Below are 6,016 nucleotides of genomic sequence, written 5' to 3' on the forward strand. Positions count from 1 at the left end.
TGCGATAATGTATATAAGGGACTTAGCATATTGTTTCTAACATAGTAAGGACTTCGTTAATAGTAGCTATTAGTTATCATTAGTTTAATCAATCAATAATTAATTGAAGCCATCATTTCTGGTTACACTGTTTCCATTTCCCTGTAAGACCAAAAACATCAGAGATCATCAATCCACAAAACACTATGCTTATACGTAAATGTAAACTATTTCTCTAGGAAAGATACATATAATCATTTCTCAGATTTTCAATAAGATCCACGAATGAAAAATGTGGAGACCACTGCAAAAAGGCAAACATAAGTTGGCTCTGTTCTTTATGAAGGTACTGACTCACAATTACTCTTTCCTACTCTTCATTTTAATAGGACACTCATGAACTCCAAACATATTTATCTTACACGTTGTTTCTCTAAAAAAAAAAAATAGCGGTCTCATGGCTCACTAAGTGTCACTAAGCTCTTTTATTGATCTGATTCTATTTCTGGACACTCTGTCATTGACAAGTATGTGTGACCCACCCCATGGGTCCTCGGGTACTTCAAAGATGCATCAACATAAGAAATGATAGAAAACCTCCCACTGAGCTGTGTGAAGTGGCTTTAAAATCCCTTCCAAACTTCTCCTCTTTGGGGCTACCTTCTTCAATTCCCTGAGTTATTTTACTTCTGTATCACTACTGCCTTTTTTTTTTTTTTTTTTTTTGCCTAACACAGACTTCCCATTTTTGTCCTTTTAAAACCTAGTGTTTATAATAAGAATATTCTTTTTGTTGGAAAACAACCAGTCAGGGTAAATCTCCAAATCTTAACTCTTCCCCACAGCTTATTGCATCATGCTCAAAGATTCTTTTGTTGTTGTTGTTGTTGTTGTTGTTGTTGTTACTGCTAGACATAAGACATGGCTTGTTATTTATTTTTGTCCCAATTCAGAACTATTCTGAATGCCTGAAAGAATCTGCTTCCATACAAACAAGAATTTACTCTATTGGCTTGAACATCTTAAAGCTTTAAGATTTGGAAAGTTTCCAAAAAGCCTTGCAAAATTAGGGTTAAAGATGACGCCTGTGAATCTAGGGGTGAGTGAGCTTCGTTTTCTGCAAGCTTTGACTTGCTAACGTGTTTATCCATTACGTGGCTCAAGTAAAAGCCATCTCCAGCTCATGCCATTGCTATTTTACCTTTGTTTCAGTAACACAATTTCTGCTGTTAACATTTAATGCAAATATTACAACCGTGAATTTCTCACCTCAAATAATTTTTAATATTCAGATAATATCCTCACTGCAAACAAAGCAGGCCCTTTCTGAACGCCCACGATAAATAATAGATATTTACAGTGCTTATTAACTGCGAGGGTTGTATGCTGGTGTGTCGTACATTCTTTTTTTTTTTTTCTTTAACGTTTATTTATTTTTGAGACAGAGAGAGACAGAGCATGAACGGGGGAGGGTCAGAGAGAGGAGACACAGAATCTGAAACAGGCTCCAGGCTCTGAGCTGTCAGCACAGAGCCCGACGCGAGGCTCGAACTCACGGACCGCGAGATCATGACCTGAGCTGAAGTCGGCTGCTTAACTGACTGAGCCACCCAGGCGCCCCTCGTACATTCTTTACCACACTAGTGTGAGGACGGCTACCCTTCCTGCATCATAGGTGAGATAAACTAAGGCTCAGAAGTTTGAAGCAACTTGCCCTTACTCATTGAGTGTAAAGTTCTGAATTTTAACTCATGTATGTCTGACGCTAAAGCCCTTGCTTCTCTGGCTAATAAAGAGAGTCCAGTGAATTTCATCAGGAACAATGAAAGAACTGTATGAAACTGTATTTTTGAGCTCCCGAACCTTCTAATTCAGGAGATCTAGGTGGAACTCGGAAAGCTGGTAAGGACTGGATTAATGGTATCTATTGTTAGCTGTTAGTTACGCTGCTTCAGGTTTTTTAATAGGACCAAGAACATTAGAGAAGAGGTTATTAATATTCAAAACATTGCATGAATATGCAAATGTGAATCTCTGGGAAACGGTCCATAATCTTGTTCAGATTCTCAATGAGGGCCTCAAACCAAGAAAGTGAAAAATCACTGGATAGAGGCAAACACAAGTAGGTTTGTTTCTTTTTTTTTTTTTTTAACTAAGATTTCTACTCACACCTGACTACATTTTATTCACCCTTTAAGAATACCAATGTGTTCAGAGCAGGCAGGCTTACTGTATATATTTTTACTCCAAACTGTGTAAGTCACAAAATGTCCATAAGCTCTTTTATTGTTCAATCACAAATACCTTGTACCATTCCATTTTTCACATTAGTGTGCTTCATCTATCCCATAGACCCTTGGAATCCCAATGCCCATGAAGTTCAGATTCATACCCAGTTTGGGGAACAACTACTGTTTACTGAATCTCTTGGTGTGACATTAATCGTATTTATTAGCTAACACCTCTTTATTAACTAGCACTAATTAGTGGCTCAAAATAACAAAAGTTTTCCTAAATATGTCTCATACGTGGATAGATACGAGAGCAGCCTTTACACGGGATAAATCTTACTACTATAACCAAGTTCATAATATGAATATAAAGCTGTTTATGAACATGAATGCCTGACCATCAGGAATGTCATCCTTGCTGTGAGATAAAATTCATCATCGAAGCACTAGGATCTGTTCTCTGAACTAAATGTTATGTACGGTGCAGCACACAATGTTGGTTATTTTCTCATCACTCATCATCCCCTTCTTTTTGATTTGTTTGTTTCCATGTGTCTAGCCCCACGGGATGTATCACCCTTGGTGCAAGTCATTCTCCTTTGCCAATGATCGGTCTAGTCGTGGGCGTATAACACAGTTCTTACTCATTAACAAGGATATTGGAGGTGGACAATCTCGGTGTTCATTCGGTGAATCACATTGTCATCAAGAACCAGGGTTCCATGACAGGTTCCTGCCATACATTGATCTAAATCTATAATTAAGCATTGTTGCTTTCAGTAAAAACAGAATGATTTCTGTACGTTCCAAAGCTGGAATTATCCCACGGCATTTGTATCTATTAAAACTGATTAATGTAAAAATAACATCTATGAAAAACTGATCAATTTGATCCAATGTGATATATATTATATATTAACTTGTACATATTTGATCAAATTAGTCAGTTTCCAATGAATATGGCTAATACGAAATAATGTCTAGAAGCCTAGATAGAGAATATTATAGGCAGGATGAGGAAATTGATCCCAGACACTTCATCAAAAAGAACATTTCTATAAACAGCTGAAGGGATAATCAATTGGTTACCCTACTGCAATGGTACAATATTCTTTGGTTTCTTCGCATTAACGAGAATCCTGAAGAGTTGGTTTAAGAACAAGAACCTCAATAATGTGAAATGCTACAGACAATGTTTAGAAGAATAATTTATTCACACTATTCACAGTGATTATGGCTCAAATACTTGTCATGATTTTAGCAAGGACTCGCATATTCTGGCCGTTTCATAAGCACAGTGTCACTGACAGAACACAACCACACATGTTTCTCAACAATTCACCTTGGAGGATTGTTTTAAAAAGTCCGTAAGCAAGCTTGATTCAAATGTATTTAGTAGCTTATGTACAATTTTTTAAATTTTTTTTTTCAACGTTTATTTATTTTCGGGACAGAGAGAGACAGAGCATGAACGGGGGAGGGGCAGAGAGAGAAGGAGACACAGAATCGGAAACAGGCTCCAGGCTCTGAGCCATCAGCCCAGAGCCCAACGCGGGGCTAGAACTCACGGACCGCGAGATCGTGACCTGGCTGAAGTCGGACGCTTACAATTTTGCATAATATATTACATGTGAAAAAAGAATTTGTCTATTCACTCAGTCCAGATTGTTTTGTTGCTGTTCTCATTTTGTTTTTGCTGGAGAACACTTTCCTATTGCCTAGCATTTACTGTGAAAGGCTCTAGCAAAAAGCCTTTTCATCGGAGAAAACATACTAGGTATTAGAAGCTGGGCGGGGGGGTGTAGGCCAATGCAAGAACTAAGAAGCATCTAGTCTGCCTGCCATAGAAAGGAATCAATCCAACTGTTGAAATAACAAATGGAAGTCAGAAAACTTGGGTTCTCTTTCTGGCTTTTCAACCAACTACTATTATTTCAGGGGCAAACTACTTAATGTATTATGACAACTAACATTTATTTAATCCTTGCAACACGGTGAGAATTTTACCAAGCACTGAAAGTAGGTTTTCTCATTGAACAAATATATTATCCCTATGAGGGGGCTAATATCATTGGCCTCATTGATAAGATCATTTCTAAGGCACTTTTTTTTTTTTTTTGCTTTAAAATCAGTTTTAACATCTATATTTCCAGGTCCCTTGTCCTTCAGCAAAACATAACTCAGCAAGAAAAATAAGTCTTCAGTGCAAACAGATATACTGCAAGGTTATACATAATCAAAATGTCAAAGTTCAATTTAATAAATATTAATTCAGCACTGCAGAGGTACCCTGTGTAGTTTGGCTACATAATTGATAATACATTGTACGGTTACACAAATATGAATAAAATATCCAAGATGAGAAAGCTTCCAGTTTAGGGAAGAAATGGCAAGTGTAAACTGATCAGTTTAATAATACGAAGCACAAACTATGATGGAGATATTCTTGGGATGTTTCTACAAGGAAGCACAAGGCAATTAATCGATTCTGAAATTAAGGGAGAATTGGTCAGAAAAATCCTCCTCTGGAAGTAGATGTTCAAGGGGAGCCCTAAGCAGGGAGTAGGAGTCAGCCAGAAAGGGAGGGGTGGGTCACAGAAACGGCAGAAGAAAAGACACAGGGCAGTGGAAGAGAACGACATGTGTAGGAAGAAACAAGTACTTTGATGTTGGAACCTCACCTGTGAGGCAGGATATAGCGCATGATGAGACTGGAAAGGAGGGTAGGGCCTCATCATGGGGGAATTTAATTTTTTTTTTTAATTTTTAATGTTTACTAATTTTTGAGAGAGACAGAGGGACAGAGTGCGAGTGGGGAAGGGGCAGGAAGAGAGACGCACACAGAATCCGAAACAGGCTCTAGGCTCTGAACTGTCAGCACAGAACTCGCCCGGGGCTGGAACCCATGGACCACGAGATCATGACCTGAGCCGAAGTCGGCGGCTGTAACCAACGGAGTCACCCAGGTGTCCCTAAATATTATTTTAAAAGCTAGAAATCCTACTCAATGGGTGATGGCCAGCAAAAACACTGCATATGTTCTCTATTTACCTCCACTGTGCCCGAGCTAATAAAAGACCTATCAACCGTCCCCCACGGCACCTGGTCACAGTGCAGTAGTCCTGCTCAAGTAGTGCTCTGTGCAGTCACCACTAATGGATTGGACTTGTACTCAACATGGATTCCACCTGCCATTCCAATTAGAGCGGATGAGCAGCTAGCCAGACTCTCTTGTTGAGCTAGCTGTATACAGCAGCTAGGGGAGCTTGTTAAAAACATGTAACATGGTTTCAAATCTAGCACCCTGAGGGAGGCCGCATGGTTTGTGTTTTGTATAACTTCCACAGGTAGCCCTGACGCTCTGCCATGTTTGGAAACCTACGATAGGGAGCATTCAGGACAAGGAATAACATATATCCCAAATTGCCAAGTGGGGGGGTCCATAAGCGACATCTGGCTTTCATCCGTTTCATGGCTAAGTGACTTTTATATATTATATTTTGTACATACTGTTGTGTTTTTACTTCTCAATATTTAAAAATTGGTAGAAATCACATAGAACCAGGATGTTTTTGCTTCTTTTTCACAATTAGAAAATCGGCAACACTGGACTCCTGTTCCAACATGGTGGGTGCCAGCTGGAGCTGAACGGAGCTGCCTGTGTTGGAGGGAGCACTCTTTCATCACAGTCCCCCTCTCTTCTTGCCTTGGCGGTTCCCTGCCTCAGCAGAGCAACATCGCTGCTGTTTACCGCAGTGTTTCCACTTTTGTTTATCCAGATAGTGTGTACAAGAGAAGAGGAAAGT

The sequence above is a fragment of the Lynx canadensis genome, chromosome C1 (genome assembly GCF_007474595.2).
Source record: "Lynx canadensis isolate LIC74 chromosome C1, mLynCan4.pri.v2, whole genome shotgun sequence".
Lineage (NCBI taxonomy): Eukaryota > Metazoa > Chordata > Mammalia > Carnivora > Felidae > Lynx > Lynx canadensis.